We start from the raw sequence: 20,131 nt of genomic DNA, 5'->3' as shown, positions 1-20,131 counted from the left end.
ATAGGGACACCGTGTAGGCTCCCCCAGCAGCCATATACTGTACCCAGTACAATCCTGAGGTATTTAGAATATATGAACACCGTGTAGGCTCTCCCAGCAGCCCATATACTCTAGCCAGTACAATCCTGAAGTATCTAGACTATATGGACACCGTGTAGGCTCCCCCAGCAGCCATATACTTTACCCAGTACAATCCTGAGGTATCTAGAATATAGGAACACTGTGTAGGCTCCCTCAGCAGCCATATACTGTACCCAGTACAATCCTGAGGTATCTAGACTATATAGACACCGTGTAGGCTCCCCCTGCAGCCATATAGTGTACCCAGTACAATCCTTAGGTATCTAGAAAATATGGACACCGTGTAGGCTCCCCCAGCAGCCATATAGTGTACCCATTACAATCCTGAGGTATCTAGAATATAGGGACACCGTGTAGGCTCCCCCAGCAGCCCATATACTCTGACCAGTACAATGAAGAAAAAACAAAAAGCCAGCACTAAATGTGCACTTCAGCACTAAACATTCCAAACTGTACTTATTATAAAAAAAATTTGAGATTTTTGGCAAAAAATTGCAATTTCTTGAGCTGCCTCGCCACGTCACGGCAAATCTCATTTGAGGCAGTCCTACACTAAAATATTTTTATAAAATGTGCCATACGGCCTCACATATGAATAGTAGAACTGCTCTTAGCAGCACTCACCTGGTCTATTTCAATCCCGTACCCATGACTGAGTCATGGCTGTGGGCGGGACAGGTCCAAGCAAATGCTGCATGAAGTAAATAGCCTGTGGACAAGGCCTGATGACTTAATGTGAACAGTCACCAACCGCCAAAATCTAGACAGATGGAATACATCCCAAATTGGGGTGCATAGCAAGGTGGAGGTCAACCACCGACCAATTCAATGAAGAAAAAACAAAAAGCCAGCACTAAATGTGCACTTCAGCACTAAACATTCCAAACTGTACTTATTATAAAAAAAAATTTGAGATTTTTGGCAAAAAATTGCAATTTCTTGAGCTGCCTCGCCACGTCACGGCAAATCTCATTTGAGGCAGTCCTACACTAAAATATTTTTATAAAATGTGCCATACGGCCTCACATATGAATAGTAGAACTGCTCTTAGCAGCACTCACCTGGTCTATTTCAATCCCGTACCCATGACTGAGTCATGGCTGTGGGCGGGACAGGTCCAAGCAAATGCTGCATGAAGTAAATAGCCTGTGGACAAGGCCTGATGACTTAATGTGAACAGTCACCAACCGCCAAAATCTAGACAGATGGAATACATCCCAAATTGGGGTGCATAGCAAGGTGGAGGTCAACCACCGACCAATTCAATGAAGAAAAAACAAAAAGCCAGCACTAAATGTGCACTTCAGCACTAAACATTCCAAACTGTACTTATTATAAAAAAAATTTGAGATTTTTGGCAAAAAATTGCAATTTCTTGAGCTGCCTCGCCACGTCACGGCAAATCTCATTTGAGGCAGTCCTACACTAAAATATTTTTATAAAATGTGCCATACGGCCTCACATATGAATAGTAGAACTGCTCTTAGCAGCACTCACCTGGTCTATTTCAATCCCGTACCCATGACTGAGTCATGGCTGTGGGCGGGACAGGTCCAAGCAAATGCTGCATGAAGTAAATAGCCTGTGGACAAGGCCTGATGACTTAATGTGAACAGTCACCAACCGCCAAAATCTAGACAGATGGAATACATCCCAAATTGGGGTGCATAGCAAGGTGGAGGTCAACCACCGACCAATTCAATGAAGAAAAAACAAAAAGCCAGCACTAAATGTGCACTTCAGCACTAAACATTCCAAACTGTACTTATTATAAAAAAAATTTGAGATTTTTGGCAAAAAATTGCAATTTCTTGAGCTGCCTCGCCACGTCACGGCAAATCTCATTTGAGGCAGTCCTACACTAAAATATTTTTATAAAATATGCCATACGGCCTCACATATGAATAGTAGAACTGCTCTTAGCAGCACTCACCTGGTCTATTTCAATCCCGTACCCATGACTGAGTCATGGCTGTGGGCGGGACAGGTCCAAGCAAATGCTGCATGAAGTAAATAGCCTGTGGACAAGGCCTGATGACTTAATGTGAACAGTCACCAACCGCCAAAATCTAGACAGATGGAATACATCCCAAATTGGGGTGCATAGCAAGGTGGAGGTCAACCACCGACCAATTCAATGAAGAAAAAACAAAAAGCCAGCACTAAATGTGCACTTCAGCACTAAACATTCCAAACTGTACTTATTATAAAAAAAATTTGAGATTTTTGGCAAAAAATTGCAATTTCTTGAGCTGCCTCGCCACGTCACGGCAAATCTCATTTGAGGCAGTCCTACACTAAAATATTTTTATAAAATGTGCCATACGGCCTCACATATGAATAGTAGAACTGCTCTTAGCAGCACTCACCTGGTCTATTTCAATCCCGTACCCATGACTGAGTCATGGCTGTGGGCGGGACAGGTCCAAGCAAATGCTGCATGAAGTAAATAGCCTGTGGACAAGGCCTGATGACTTAATGTGAACAGTCACCAACCGCCAAAATCTAGACAGATGGAATACATCCCAAATTGGGGTGCATAGCAAGGTGGAGGTCAACCACCGACCAATTCAATGAAGAAAAAACAAAAAGCCAGCACTAAATGTGCACTTCAGCACTAAACATTCCAAACTGTACTTATTATAAAAAAAAATTTGAGATTTTTGGCAAAAAATTGCAATTTCTTGAGCTGCCTCGCCACGTCACGGCAAATCTCATTTGAGGCAGTCCTACACTAAAATATTTTTATAAAATGTGCCATACGGCCTCACATATGAATAGTAGAACTGCTCTTAGCAGCACTCACCTGGTCTATTTCAATCCCGTACCCATGACTGAGTCATGGCTGTGGGCGGGACAGGTCCAAGCAAATGCTGCATGAAGTAAATAGCCTGTGGACAAGGCCTGATGACTTAATGTGAACAGTCACCAACCGCCAAAATCTAGACAGATGGAATACATCCCAAATTGGGGTGCATAGCAAGGTGGAGGTCAACCACCGACCAATTCAATGAAGAAAAAACAAAAAGCCAGCACTAAATGTGCACTTCAGCACTAAACATTCCAAACTGTACTTATTATAAAAAAAAAAAAAATTTGAGATTTTTGGCAAAAAATTGCAATTTCTTGAGCTGCCTCGCCACGTCACGGCAAATCTCATTTGAGGCAGTCCTACACTAAAATATTTTTATAAAATGTGCCATACGGCCTCACATATGAATAGTAGAACTGCTCTTAGCAGCACTCACCTGGTCTATTTCAATCCCGTACCCATGACTGAGTCATGGCTGTGGGCGGGACAGGTCCAAGCAAATGCTGCATGAAGTCATGGGTACGGGACTGCAATAGACCAGGTGAGTGCTGCTGAGAGCAGTTCTGCTATTTATATGTGAGGCCGCATGGCACATTTTATAAAAATATTTTAGTGTAGGACTGCTTCAAATGAGATTTGCCGTGACGTGGCGAAGCAGCTCAAGAAATTGCAATTTTTTGCCAAAAATCTCAAAAAAAAAAAAAAAAAAAAAAAATTTTTATAATGCAGTTTGGAATATTTGATGCCTTAGTGCACATTGGTGCTGGCTCTTTGTTGTTTCTTTGTTGAATTGGTCGGTGGTTGACCTCCACCTTGCTATGCACCCCAATTTGGGATGTATTCCATCTGTATAGATTTTGGCGTTTGGTGACTGTTCACATTGGGTCATCAGGCTTTGTCCACAGGCTATATATATACTTCATGCAGCATTTGCTTGGACCTGTCCCGCCCACAGCCATGACTCAGTCATGGGTACGGGACTGCAATAGACCAGGTGAGTGCTGCTGAGAGCAGTTCTGCTATTTATATGTGAGGCCGCATGGCACATTTTATAAAAATATTTTAGTGTAGGACTGCTTCAAATGAGATTTGCCGTGACGTGGCGAAGCAGCTCAAGAAATTGCAATTTTTTGCCAAAAATCTCAAAAAAAAAAAAAAATTTTTATAATGCAGTTTGGAATATTTGATGCCTTAGTGCACATTGGTGCTGGCTCTTTGTTGTTTCTTTGTTGAATTGGTCGGTGGTTGACCTCCACCTTGCTATGCACCCCAATTTGGGATGTATTCCATCTGTATAGATTTTGGCGTTTGGTGACTGTTCACATTGGGTCATCAGGCTTTGTCCACAGGCTATATATATACTTCATGCAGCATTTGCTTGGACCTGTCCCGCCCACAGCCATGACTCAGTCATGGGTACGGGACTGCAATAGACCAGGTGAGTGCTGCTGAGAGCAGTTCTGCTATTTATATGTGAGGCCGCATGGCACATTTTATAAAAATATTTTAGTGTAGGACTGCTTCAAATGAGATTTGCCGTGACGTGGCGAAGCAGCTCAAGAAATTGCAATTTTTTGCCAAAAATCTCAAAAAAAAAAAATTTTTATAATGCAGTTTGGAATATTTGATGCCTTAGTGCACATTGGTGCTGGCTCTTTGTTGTTTCTCTGTTGAATTGGTCGGTGGTTGACCTCCACCTTGCTATGCACCCCAATTTGGGATGTATTCCATCTGTATAGATTTTGGCGTTTGGTGACTGTTCACATTGGGTCATCAGGCTTTGTCCACAGGCTATATATATACTTCATGCAGCATTTGCTTGGACCTGTCCCGCCCACAGCCATGACTCAGTCATGGGTACGGGACTGCAATAGACCAGGTGAGTGCTGCTGAGAGCAGTTCTGCTATTTATATGTGAGGCCGCATGGCACATTTTATAAAAATATTTTAGTGTAGGACTGCTTCAAATGAGATTTGCCGTGACGTGGCGAAGCAGCTCAAGAAATTGCAATTTTTTGCCAAAAATCTCAAAAAAAAAAATTTTTATAATGCAGTTTGGAATATTTGATGCCTTAGTGCACATTGGTGCTGGCTCTTTGTTGTTTCTTTGTTGAATTGGTCGGTGGTTGACCTCCACCTTGCTATGCACCCCAATTTGGGATGTATTCCATCTGTATAGATTTTGGCGTTTGGTGACTGTTCACATTGGGTCATCAGGCTTTGTCCACAGGCTATATATATACTTCATGCAGCATTTGCTTGGACCTGTCCCGCCCACAGCCATGACTCAGTCATGGGTACGGGACTGCAATAGACCAGGTGAGTGCTGCTGAGAGCAGTTCTGCTATTTATATGTGAGGCCGCATGGCACATTTTATAAAAATATTTTAGTGTAGGACTGCTTCAAATGAGATTTGCCGTGACGTGGCGAAGCAGCTCAAGAAATTGCAATTTTTTGCCAAAAATCTCAAAAAAAAAAAAAAATTTTTATAATGCAGTTTGGAATATTTGATGCCTTAGTGCACATTGGTGCTGGCTCTTTGTTGTTTCTTTGTTGAATTGGTCGGTGGTTGACCTCCACCTTGCTATGCACCCCAATTTGGGATGTATTCCATCTGTATAGATTTTGGCGTTTGGTGACTGTTCACATTGGGTCATCAGGCTTTGTCCACAGGCTATATATATACTTCATGCAGCATTTGCTTGGACCTGTCCCGCCCACAGCCATGACTCAGTCATGGGTACGGGACTGCAATAGACCAGGTGAGTGCTGCTGAGAGCAGTTCTGCTATTTATATGTGAGGCCGCATGGCACATTTTATAAAAATATTTTAGTGTAGGACTGCTTCAAATGAGATTTGCCGTGACGTGGCGAAGCAGCTCAAGAAATTGCAATTTTTTGCCAAAAATCTCAAAAAAAAAAATTTTTATAATGCAGTTTGGAATATTTGATGCCTTAGTGCACATTGGTGCTGGCTCTTTGTTGTTTCTGACCAGTACAATCCTGAGGTATCTAGAATATAGGGACACCGTGTAGGCTCCCCCAGCAGCCATATACTGTACCCAGTTCAATCCTTAGGTATCTAGAAAATAGGGACATCGTGTAGGCTTCCCCAGCTTCTTAGCCTTCTTCGGCTGACCCACTAGGAGATCTTGAAGGGGCGCTGCTATTTTCGTGAAACCATCAATGAACCTTCGGTATTAGCCCACCAGTCCAAGGAACTGCCGCACCTCCTTTACCGTGGTGGGTCTTGGCCAGTCCTTGATTACTGTGACTTTCTCTGGATCAGGTTCCACACCTTCTGCGCTGACTACATGACCCAGGTACTGTACCTTTGGCTTCAAGAGGTGACATTTGGACGGCTTTATCTTCAGGCCATACCCGGACAAGGACTCAAACACTTCTGCCAAGTGTCTCAGGTGGTCTTCATAGGTCTTCGAGTAGACTATGACGTCATCCAGGTACAATAGCACTGATTCAAAGTTGTAATAGCCCATACAGCACTTCATCAATCTTTGAAATGTCCCTGGGGCGTTGCAGAGCCCGAATGGCATACAGTTGAACTCGCAGAGGCCCATTGGTATCGTGAATGCAGTCTTCTCCTTGTCCGCCTCTGCCACGGGAACCTGCCAGTACCCACTGGTGAGATCCAAGGTGGAGAAATAGTTAGCTGATTTTAAAGCTGCTAATGACTCTTCTATTCTGGGTAGTGGATACGCATCTTTATGTGTAATGCGGTTAATTTGCCTGTAATCAACGCACATTCTCATTGTGCCATCTTTTTTCTTTACGAGCACTAGTGGAGCTGCCCAGGGGCTACAACTATCTCTGATCACCCCAGCCTCCTTCATTTCCCGTAACATCTCTTTGGCACGCTGATATTGAGCTGGGGGTATATGGCGGTATCTCTCTTTAATGGGATGATGGTCACCAGTGGGGATTTGATGTTTAACCCCTTTTACCTGCCCAAAGTCTAGAGGGTGTTTGCTGAAGACCCGCTCGTATTCCTGCACCACCCGGTAAACCCCATGCTTTTGGTGTGAAGGGGTGGAGTCAGTGCCCACATGCAATTTCTGACACCAGTACCCCAGCTGTCCCCTGAAGCCATTGTCTTTCGCCTGGTCGGACGGGATCAAGGGTTCCATTGCCCTGATGACATTGTTACTGACTGTGTACAACTTAGCTACAGTGGCGTACCGGGGCAATTTGGCTTCCTCCTTCTCACAATTCAGGACGCGGACGGGTACTCTTCCCTTGCGGACGTCTGCTATCCCCCTTGCTATCAGGACTCCAGGCCTACTGTCTGAATATACAGGTTCTACCAGGGCTTGGTAATCTTGACCCTTGATGTCATCTGGACTGGAAGCCAACTCGATTCTCTCAGGCGATGGGGTCACTTGTAGAGACTGCACTGTTTTGGCAAGGGCAGCCACAGTCTTGGTCAGTTCTTGGACCTGCTGTCTGAGCTCTGCAGCGGGATCCTTACCCAGGGTCTGCGCCTCAGCCCATGCAGTGGCTCGGGTTGCAGGCACTTCCTCTGGGTATGTGATGGCAAGAGGCCGGAGGGGTACTGTGTCATTTGGTGTAGATTCTCTCAGTACCCGGATGGCCTGGTCCTTAAACTTGGCAAACTTCGGGGCAGGGTTCTGCAGGACCAGGATACGCAGCTGTGTCCTGTGAGCATCTGACAGGAGCCCCTCTATAAACTGCTCAGTCAATAGTTTGTCTTCATCACGTACACTCTCTGGGTCCACTTGTCTAACTGTTTTTAGGACCTCCTGCAAGTTTAAGGCATAGTCCCGTATGCTGTCTTTAGCCCTTTGTTTGCACCCAAAGAATTTCATTTTTATTTGTGCTGAAGTGCGGGTGTCAAAAGTACTCTTCAACTTGGCCAGTATCTGGGTTCTGTCCCTTTATCAGTGTCAGGCCAGGACTTCACTTCACGCTGGGCTGCGCCAGTTAACTGTTCTATTATTATGCCCACTTTCTGGCTCTCAATTAGAGGATACACTTTAAACAAGCTATGCAGCCTTTCTCTGAAGTCGCTCAGGATATGTGACTCCCCGGAGTAGTGCGGTAGCCAGTCTGCTCCTGGGAGATATGGCATCATGAGCGGCATTACGGGCGCTGCGGCGGGAGCTGGGGCGACGGCGACTGGGATCACATTGGTCGGTGCTGCTGCGGCTTGGGCTATGGCAGCCCTCTGTTCTCCCTACGATTCGGACATCTTCCTTCCTCCTTAGTGGACCTTACCAGGCTCCGCTCCCTTTTCAAACTCTCCTCTGAGTCGCGCGGGGTTAATGAACCTCCGCTCTGATGGTGCGCTCTTTTTCGGGCACGCCCCCTTTCCTCCTGCGCTCAGTGAGGCTAATGGCGGCGGCAGTTTTTACAGTACAACAGTCTTTAAATACAGTTTTGCAAGGCGCACAGTACCCGGTGGGACCGGGCACGAAATCCTACGCCAAGGTTGACTCCCCACCCCAGGGCTATGGGACACCCGGTGCCGGGCCGGACTAGTCCGGGGGTCGTCAGTGGTGGCGGGGCCCAACCCTGTGATTCTGGTGGGGTCAACTAATATGGCTTCAGTGGAGGTGATTATTAAAGTTTATATTCGTGACGCCACCTGTGGTTTGCTGCTATTAAGCCGCCGCTGCTGTATGGAGCGTCTGGGGCTGGTGGAATGGCAGCTTAGATGGTCCTGCTCCCCACAGGTGGAGCGGTGCCCCAGGGCCACAGTTGGTCTTTGTTACAGTTTATGGTGCTGGGAAAGGGTGCAGGGCTACTCATTACGGTGAAAAGAACCGACACAAACAACAGTCTCTTTACCTTCTTTTCTTTTACTTGGCAAAACAGTCCAGTCCTGGGAGACCGTCACAGATGGTGAATGGGATCGGGTCGGCCTGGAAGTAACTAGGGTGATCTTCTTAGCCAGTCGAGTATTGAGACCTACTCCCTGTTCTTCCTTCACTTCTACAGGACCCTGCACTTTGAGTTTAGCAACGGCCCTCTTGCTGCTGGGACCCGGGGTTTGTCCCTCTCTCCTAGGATAGGCTGTGCAGGCCCCCTCTGATGCTTCCCTGCTGAGGTCCACACCGGGTCCTGATGATGCAGCTGTACCTTCTGTTTGTTTTGGGGGCTAGGAGACTTGCAGTCCTCCTGCCCTTTGGATTCAGATACCAGGAAAGGGTTTTCCACCCTGGCAACCACAGACTCTGATGTCTAATTCTACTGTGCCTCTAAATCAGCTCTTGCTCTCCTTGGTTGAGCTAGCCTAGCTCTAACCCCAACTCACAAGACTGCACTACTTTACATTCTCTCTCTCCAAACTTCCCTAACAGACTAACTAACTCTTTCCCCAGGTCAGACTTAAGGAAGTGCTCCCTGGAACTCCAGATTTAGAGCTCCCTCTGCTAGCCTGAGAGAGAAACAGTTTTGGATGTTGGTACCTGCTGGCCAATGGACCCCCCCAATTAACTCCAGGCTCAGCGTTAACACTTTGGAGGGGCAATGCTGTTGTGGCAACCAGATCCTATGGAAACTCATAGGCAGCACAGTCTATTAGATAAAGGAATTGAATGGACACATACATAGTCCATGGGCCTCGGCTGAAAGTCGAACCAACAAGCTCTCGTAGCCCATGCAAAGAGCCCACCACTACACCAACAATGGGAAGTGGGAAATGTGTTTTACAGTAATTCACATAATCCTAGTGACTGCGCACACAACACGGCCAAACATAAGCAAAAGATAGTGCCTGGCCTATCACCCCAATGGAAACTCATAGGCAGCACAGTCCATTAGACCAGTCAATTGAATGGAGCCACACAAAATCCATGGGCCTTGCCTGCGAGTCGAACCCACAACCTCTCGTAGCCCAAGCAAAGAGCCTACCACTGCACCAACAATGGGAAGTGGGAAACTGGCTCTACCTTAATTCATATAAAAACAAAAAAAATGGCAACAGGTATTTCACCCCTATGATGGAATTTGTTCTGGTATGCCTTATGGCTTTTTATGCCTGTGTTCTTGTCCTTTAGCAATATGCAAACAGGAAACCATACTACATGTTTAGTTTGAAAATTATACCTATTTAATTACTGCTATACCCATGTTGGGGACAGTTAATTAGAATGTAATATTTATTAATATTCTTATATAACTCATTGGTTCTCTGCTTGCAACCCATCTGCTGGGTCTTGTGGTGCCTCGGCAGTTTTTTCATTACTTTCCGTTGCTCATATTGTTTTTACCTTGATCTTTAATAAAAACTCTATTTTTTCATTGTATTGTCTTTTGGCTACATTTTTCCTGGGTTCGCTTAATTCACATAATCCTAGTGCCTGCGCACACAACACGGCCAAACAAAAGTAAAATCCAGTGTCTGGCCTATCACTCCAATGGAAACTCATGGGCAGTACAATCCATTGGATCAGGTAATTGAATGGAGCCATACAAAGTCCATGAACCCACAACCTCTCATAGTCCAAGCAAAGAGCCCACCACTACACCAACAATGGGATATAGGAAGCCTCCTCTACATTAATTCACATAATCCTACTGACTGCGCACACAACACGGCCAAACAAAAGCAAAAGACAGTGCCTAGCCTAATACTCCAATGGAAACTCATAGGCAGCATAGTCCATTGGACCAGGTAAGTGAACAGAGCCATATATGTCCTAGGCTTTGCTTAAGAGGTGAACCCACAACCTCTCGAAGCCAAGCAAAGAGCCTACCACCACACCAACAATGTGAAGTGAAAGCTGACTCTACATTAATTCACATAATCCTAGTGACTGCACACACAACACGGCCAAAAAAAAAGCAAAAGACAGTGTCTAGACTAATGCTCTAATGGAAACTCATTGGAAGCACAGCACATTAGACCAATCAATTGAATGGATCCATACAAAGTCCATGGGCCTTGCCTGAGAGCCGAACCCACAACCTCTACATAGCCCTAGCAAAAAGCCTTCCACTACACCAACAATGGAAAGTGGGAATCTGACTCTACATTAATTCACATAACCCTAGTGACTGCGCAAACAACATGGCCAAACAAAAGCAAAATACAGTGCCTGGCCTATCACTCCAATGGAAACTCATAGGCAGCACAGTCCATTAGACCAGTCAATTGAATGGAGCCACACAATATCCATGGGCCTTGCCTGCGAGTCGAACCCACAACCTCACGTAGCCAAAGAAGAGAGCCTACCACTACATTGCCTGATCCAACGGACTGTACTGCCTATGAGTTTCTGTCGGAGTAATAGGCTAGGCACTGTATTTTGCTTTTGTTTGGCTGCGCTGTGTGAGAGAGTCGAATCCACAACCTCCTGTAGCCCAAGCAAAGAGCCAACCACTACACCAACAATGGGAATTGGGAAACTGCCTCTACATTAATTCACATAATCCTAGTCACTGCGAACACAACATGGCCAAACAAAAGCAAAAGTCAGTGCCTGGCCTATCACTGTAATGGAAACTCATAGGAGCACAGTCCATTGGACCAGGCAATTGAATGGAGCCATACAAAGTCCATGGCCCTTGTCTGAGAGTTGACCCCACAACCTCTAGTAGCCAAAGAAAAGAGCCTACCACTACATTGCCGGGTCCAATGGACTGTGCTGCCTATGAGTTTCCATTGGAGTAAAAGACTAGGCACTGTTTTTTGCTTTTGTTTGGCCATGTTGTGTGAGAGAGTCAAATCCACATTTTCTCATAGCCCAAGCAAAGAGCCTACCACTACACCAACAATGGGAAGTGGGAAATTAACTCTATATTAATTCACATAATACTAGTGACTGCACACACAACACTGCCAAACAAAAGCAAAAGACAGTACAAGCCTATTACGCCAATGGAAACTCATAGGCAGCTCAGTCCTTTTGACCAGTTAATTGAATGGAGCCATACAAAGTCCATAGGACTTGTCTTAGAGTTGAATCCACAACCTCTCGTAGCCAAAGCAAAGAGCCCACCACTACACCAACAATGGGATATAGGAAACTACCTCTACATTAATTCACATAATCCTAGTGACTGCGCACACAACACGGCCAAACAAAAGCAAAAGACAGTGCCTGGCCTTTCACTCCATTGGAAACTCATAGGCAGCACAGTCCATTGGACCATGTAATTGAACGGAGCCATAAACGTCCTAGGCTTTGCCTAAGAGTCGAACCCAGAACCTCTCATAGCCCAAGCAAAGAGCCTACCACTACACCAACAATGGGAAGTGGGAAACTGCCATTACTACATTAATTCACATAATCTTAGTGACTGCACACACAACACGGCCAAGCAAAAGCAAAAGACAGTGCCTAGCCTATTACTCTAATGGACCAAGAAAGAAAAAAGATACTGCATATATCGGGAAGCACACCCTAAAATCATGTAAATAAATAGGATTTTATTGAATTGCAAAGGGGATTAAAACACAATTAAAAACATACAGCCCGCACCTGGGTATCGCCATAAATCACAATAACGTACAGGGAATGTGCACTGCAGTCAACCAAATGTGCAAAACATTGTGAATCGCAACATCCCAAAAATCATGTGGTACTGTTGAAGTAAGGGTCACCAATTCATCTATTGTATCAGGCCATAGTACAAGTTTCTCTAAAGTAAGGAGTTAACACACATCTCCATTATGGGAGAGAGTAGATGAAAGAAATAGCCCTAGACACATTCTAATACAGACCAATGGTGGACTTAGCTGAATATAGCTACTTCAAACAGTGGAGACCCTGGGATACGCCGCCGCTAGGCTTCACCAGTGACAAGTAGTGGTATTACTCTAATGGTATCTCATGGGAAACACAGTCTATTAGACCAGGCAATTGAATGGAGCTATACAAAGTCTATGGGCCTTGCCAGAGAGACAAACCCACAACCTCTTGTAGTCCAAACAAAGAGCCTACCACTACACCAACAACAGGAAGTGGGAACCTAATTCTACATTAATTCACATAATCCTAGTGACTGTGCACACAACACGGCCAAACAAAAGTAAAAGACGGTGCCTGGCCTATCACTCCAATGGAAATTCATAGGCAGCACAGTCCATTGGACCAGGCAATTAAATGGAGCCATAAAAAGTCCATGGGCTTTGTCTGAGAGTTAACCCCACAACTTCTCAAAGCCAAAGAAAAAAAACCTACCACTACATTGCCTGGTCCAATAGACTGTGTTGCCTATGAATTTCCATTGGATTAATAAGCTAGGCACTGTCTTTTGCTTTTGTTTGGCCATGTTGTGTGAGAGAGTAGAATCCACATTTTCTCATTGCCCAAGTGAAAAGCCTACCACTACACCAATAATGGGAAGTGGGAAATAGACTCTACATTAATTCACATAATCCTAGTGACTGCGCACACAACAGAGCCAAACAAAAGCAAAAGACAGTGCATAGCCTATTACTCCAATGGAAACTCATAGGCAGCACAGTCCATTGGACCAGGCAATTGAACGGTGCCATACAAAGTCTATGGGACTTGCCTGATAGTCAAACCCACAACCTCATGTCATCCAAGAAAAGAGCCTACCACTACACCAACAACGGGAAGTGGGAAACTGACTCTACATTAATTCAAAAAATCCTAGTGACTGCGCACACAACACGGCCAAACAAAAGTAAAAGACAGTGCCTGGCCTATCACTCCAATGTAAACAAATAGGAAGCACAGTCCACTGGACGAGGTAATTAAATGGAGCCATACAAAGTCTATGGGCCTTGCCTGAAAGTCAAACTCACAACGTCTTGTAGCCCATTAAAGAGCCCACCACTACACCAACAATTGAAAGTGGGAAACTATCTCTACTTTAATTCATATAATCCTTGTGACTGCGCACACAACACAGCCAAACAAAAGCAAAAGACAGTGCCTGGCCTATCACTCCAATAGAAACTCTTCAGCAGCACAGTCTTTTGGACCAGGTAATTAAACGGAGCCATATAAAGTCCATGGGATTTGCATAAGAGACGTACCCACAACCTTTCGTAGCCCAAACAAAGAGCCTACCACTACACCAACAATGTAGTCTACCACTACACTGCCTGGTCTAATGGACTGTGCTGCCTTTGCGTTTCCATTGTAGGAATAGGCAAGGCACTGTCTTTTGCTTTTGTTTGGCTATGTTGTGTAAGAGAGTCGAATCCACAACCTCTCTTAGCCCAAGCAAAGAGCCTACCACTACATCAACAATGGTAAGTGGGAAACTGACTCTACATTAATTCACATAATCCTAGTGACTGCGCACACAACACGGCCAAACAAAAGCAAAAGTCAGTGTCTGGCCTATCACTCCGATGGAAACTCTTAAGCAGCATAGTCCATTGGACCAGGCAATTAAATAAAGCCATACAAAGTCCATGGGCCTTGTCTGAGAGTTAAACCTACAACCGCTTGTAGCCCAAGCAAAGAGCCTATGACTACACCAACAACGCAAAGTGGGAAACTGACTCTACCTTAATTCACATAATCCTAGTGACTGCGCACACAAAACGGCCAAACGAAAGCAAAAGACAGTGCCTGGCCTATTACTCCAATGGAAAAACATGGGCAGCACAGTCCATTGTAACAGGTAATTGAAAGGAGCCATAAAAAGTGCATGGGTCTTGCCTAAACGTTGAACCCACAAATTTTACGTAGCCCAAGCAAACAGCCTACCACTACACCAACAATTGTAAGTGGGAAACTGACTCTACCCTAATTCACATAATCCTAGTGACTCGGCACAAAACACGGCCAAAGAAAAGCAAAAGATAGTGCCTTGCCGATCACTCCAATGGAAGCTCACAGGAAGCACAGTCCATTGGACCATGCAATATAACACAGCCATACAAAGTCCATGGGCCTTGCATGAGAGTCGAACCCACAACCTCTTGTAGCCCAAGCAATTAGCCTACCACTACACCAACACTGAGAAGTGGGAAACTGACTCTACATTAATTCACATAATCCTACTGACTATGCACACAACATGTCCAAACAAAAGCAAAAGACAGTGCCTGGCCTACCACTCCAATAGAAACTCATGGGAAAGACAGTCCATTGGACCAGGCAATTGAATGCAGCCATATAAAGTCCATGGGCCTAGCCTGAGAGTCAAACCCACAACCTCTCGTAGCCCAAGCAAAGAGCCTACCACAAAACCAACAATGAGAAGTGGGAAACTGACTCTACATTAATTCACATAATCCTAGTGACTGCGCACACAACATGGCCAAACAAAAGCAAAAGACAGTGCCTGGCCTATCACTCCAACGGAAACTCATTGGCAACACAGTCCATTAGACCAGGCAATTAAATTTTGCCATACAGAATCCACGGGACTTGCTGGACAGCCATACCTACAACCTCTCGTAGCCAAAGCAAAGAGCCTACCACTACACCAACATGAAGAAGTGGGAAACTGACTCTACATTAATTCACATAATCCTAGTGACTTCGCACACAACATGGCCAAACAAAAGCAAAAGACAGTGCCTGGCCTATCTCTCCAATGAAAACTCTCAGAAAACAAAGTCCAATGGACAAGGGAATTGAATGCAGCCATAAGAAGTCCATGGGCAATGCCTGAGAGTCAAACCCACAACCTTTCGTAGCCAAGCAAAGAGCCTACCACTACACCAACACGGAGAAGTGGGAAACTGACTCTACATTAATTCACATAATCCTAGTGACTGCGCACACAACATGGCCAAACAACAGCAAAAGACAAAGCCTTGCCTATCAGTCCAATGAAAACTCATAGACAACACAGTCCATTGGACCAGGTAATTGAATGCAGCCATACAAAGTCCATAGGCATTGCCAGAAAATCGAACCCACAACTTCTCGTAGCCTAAGCAAAGATCCAACCACTACACCAACAATAGGAAGTGGGAAACAGATTCTACATTAATTCACATAATCCTAGTGACTGCGCACACAACATGGCCAAACAAAAGCAAAAGACAGTGCCTGGCCTACCACACCAATAGAAACTCATAGGAAACACAATCCACTGGACCAGGAAAATGAATGCAGCCATTCAAAGTCCATGGGCTTTGCCTGAGAGTTGAACCCACAACCTCTCGTAGGCTAAGCAAAGAGCAGACCACTACACCAACACGGAGAAGTGGGACACTGACTCTAAATTAATTCACATAATCCTAGTGACTGCGCACACAACATTGCCAAACAAAAGCAAAACATAGTGCCTGGCCTATCACTCCAATGGAAACTCATTGGCAACTCAGTGTTTTGGACCAGACAATTGAATGCAGCTATACAAAGTCCATGGGCCTTGCCTGAGAGTCGAACACACAACCTCTTTTAGCCCAAGCAAAGAGCCTACCACTACACCAACAATGGGAGGTGAAAAACTGATTCTTCATTAATTCACATAATTCTAGTGACTGCGCACACAACATGGCCAAACAAAAGCAAAAGACAGTGCATGGCCTATCACTCATATGGAAACATAGACCGTTGGACGAGGAAATTGAATGCAGCCATACAAAGTCCATGGGCCTAGCCTGAGAGTCAAACCCACAAACTCTTGTAGCCCAAGCAAAGAGCCTACCACTACACCAATAATTGGAAGTGGGAAACTGCCTCTACATTAAGTCACATAATCCTAGTGACTGCGCACACAACATGGCCAAACAAAAGCAAAAGACAGTGCCTGGCCTACCACTCCAATGGAAACTCATGGGCAGCACAGTCCATTGTAACAGGTAATTGAAAGGAGCCATACAAAGTGCATGGGTCTTGCCTAAAAGTTGAACCCACAACATTTACATAGCCCAAGCAAACAGCCTACCACTACACCAACAATTGGAAGTGGGAAACTGACTCTACCCTAATTCACATAATCCTAGTGACTCCGCACAAAACACGGCCAAACAAAAGCAAAAGATAGTGCCTTGCCGATCACTCCAATGGAAGCTCACAGAAAGCACAGTCAATTGGACCATGCAATATAATGCAGCCATACAAAGTCCATGGGCCTTTCATGAGAGTCGAACCCACAACCTCTTGTAGCCCAAGCAATTAGCCTACCGCTACATCAACACTGAGAAGTGGGAAACTGACTCTACATTAATTCACATAATCCTAGTGACTGTGCACACAACATGGCCAAACAAAAGCAAAAGACAGTGCCTGGCCTACCACTCCAATGGAAACTCATGGGAAAGACAGTCCATTGGACCAGGTAATTAATTTTTGCCATACAAAATCCACGGGACTTGCTGGACAGTCATACCTACAACCTCTCGTAGCCAAAGCAAAGAGCCTACCACTACACCAACACGAAGAAGTGAGAAACTGACTCTACATTATTTCACAGAATCCTAGTGACTGTGCACACAACATGGCCAAACAAAAGCAAAAGACAGTGCCTGGCCTATCTCTCCAATGAAAACTCTCAGAAAACAAAGTCCAATGGACAAGGCAATTGAATGCAGATATAAAAAGTCCATGGGCAATGCCTGAGAGTCAAACCCACAACCTCTCGTAGCCAAGCAAAGAGCCTACCACTACACCAACACGGAGAAGTGGGAAACTGACTCTACATTAATTCACATAATCCTAGTGACTGCGCACACAACATGGCCAAACACAGTACCTGGCCTACCACTCCAATGGAAACTCATAGGAAACACAGTCCGTTGGACCAGGCAATTGAATTAAGCCATACAAAGTCCATGGGCCTTGCCTGAGAGTCCAACCCATAACCTCTCGTGGCCCAAGCAAAAAGGCTCCCACTACACCAACACGAAGCAGTGCTAAACCGACTCTATATTAAGTCACATAATCCTAGTGATTGCGCACACAGCATGGCCAAACAAAAGCAAAAGACAGTGCCTGGCCTACCACCCCAACGGAAACTCAGTCCATTGGACCAGGCAATTGAATGCAGCCATACAAAGCCCATGGGCCTAGCCTGAGAGTGAAACCCACAACCTTACGTAACCCAAGCAAGGAGCCTACCACTACACCAACAAAGGGAAGTGGGAAACTGACTCTACATTAATTCACATAATCCTAGTGACTGCACACACAAAATGGCCAAACAAAAGCAAAACACAGTGCCTGGCCTATTACTCCAATGGAAACTCATTGGCAACATAGTCTTTTGGACCAGACAATTGAATGCAGCTATCCAAAGTCCATGGGCTTTGCCTGAGAGTCGAACCCACAACCTCTTCTAGCCCAAGCAAGAGCCTACCACAACACCAACAATGGGAGGTGGAAAACTGATTCTTCATTAATTCACATAATTCTAGTGACTGCGCACACAACATGGCCAAAGACAGTGCATGGCCTATCACTCCAACGGAAACATAGACCATTGGACAAGGAAATTGAATGCTGCCATACAAAGCCCATGGGCCTAGCCTGAGAGTCAAACCCACAAACTCTTGTAGCCCAAGCAAAGAGCCTACCACTACACAAATAATGGGAAGTGGGAAACTGTCTCTACATTAAGTCACATAATCCTAGTGACTGCGCACACAACATGTCCAAACAACAGTTCCTTGCCTATCATTCCAATGGAAACTCATAGACAACACAGTCCTTTGAACCAGGAAATTGAATGCAGCCATCCAAAGTCCATAGGCATTGCCAGAAAGTCAAACCCACAACTTCTCGTAGCCTAAGCAAATATCCAACCACTACACCAACAATAGGAAGTGGGAAACGGATTCTACATTAATTCACATAATCCTAGTGACTGCGCACACAACATGGCCAAACAAAAGCAAAAGACAGTGCCTGGCCTACCACACCAATAGAAACTCACCGGGCACGAAATCCTACGCCAAGGTTGACTCCCCACCCCAGGGCTATGGGACACCCGGTGCCGGGCCGGACTAGTCCGGGGGTCGTCAGTGGTGGCGGGGCCCAACCCTGTGATTCTGGCGGGGTCAACTAATATGGCTTCAGTGGAGGTGATTATTAAAGTTTATATTTGTGACGCCACCTGTGGTTTGCTGCTATTAAGCCGCCGCTGCTGTATGGAGCCTCCGGGGCTGGTGGAATGGCAGCTTAGATGGTCCTGCTCCCCACAGGTGGAGCGGTGCCCCAGGGCCACAGTTGGTCTTTGTTACAGTTTATGGTGCTGGGAAACGGTGCAGGGCTACTCATTACGGTGAAAAGAACCGACACAAACAACAGTCTCTTTACCTTCTTTTCTTTTACTTGGCAAAACAGTCCAGTCCTGGGAGACCGTCACAGGTGATGAATGGGATCGGGTCGGCCTGGAAGTAACTAGGGTGATCTTCTTAGCCAGTCGAGTATTGAGACCTACTCCCTGTTCTTCCTTCACTTCTACAGGACCCTGCGCTTTGAGTTTAGCAACGGCCCTCTTGCTGCTGGGACCCGGGGTTTGTCCCTCTCTCCTAGGATAGGCTGTGCAGGCCCCCTCTGATGCTTCCCTGCTGAGGTCCACACCGGGTCCTGATAATGCAGCTGTACCTTCTGTTTGTTTTGGGGGCTAGGAGACTTGCAGTGCTCCTGCCCTTTGGATTCAGATACCAGGAAAGGGTTTTACACCCTGGCAACCACAGACTCTGATGTCTAATTCTACTGTGCCTCTAAATCAGCTCTTGCTCTCCTTGGTTGAGCTAGCCTAGCTCTAACCCCAACTCACAAGACTGCACTACTTTACATTCTCTCTCTCCAAACTTCCCTAACAGACTAACTAACTCTTTCCCCAGGTCAGACTTAAGGAAGTGCTCCCTGGAACTCCAGATTTAGAGCTCCCTCTGCTAGCCTGAGAGAGAAACAGTTTTGGATGTTGGTACCTGCTGGCCAATGGACCCCCCCAATTAACTCCAGGCTCAGCGTTAACACTTTGGAGGGGCAATGCTGTTGTGGCAACCAGACCCTATGGAAACTCATAGGCAGCACAGTCTATTAGAAAAAGGAATTGAATGGACACATACATAGTCCATGGGCCTCGGCTGAAAGTCGAACCAACAAGCTCTCGTAGCCCATGCAAAGAGCCTACCACTACACCAACAATGGGAAGTGGGAAATGTGTTTTGCATTAATTCACATAATCCTAGTGACTGCGCACACAACACGGCCAAACATAAGCAAAAGATAGTGCCTGGCCTATCACCCCAATGGAACCTCATAGGCAGCACAGTCCATTAGACCAGTCAATTGAATGGAGCCACACAAAATCCTTGGGCCTTGCCTGCGAGTCGAACCCACAACCTCTCGTAGCCCAAG

Source organism: Anomaloglossus baeobatrachus, chromosome 6, assembly GCF_048569485.1.
Source record: "Anomaloglossus baeobatrachus isolate aAnoBae1 chromosome 6, aAnoBae1.hap1, whole genome shotgun sequence".
Classification (NCBI taxonomy): domain Eukaryota; kingdom Metazoa; phylum Chordata; class Amphibia; order Anura; family Aromobatidae; genus Anomaloglossus; species Anomaloglossus baeobatrachus.
The sequence above is the reverse complement of the archived record's forward strand: the minus strand, read 5'-3'. Positions refer to the sequence as shown.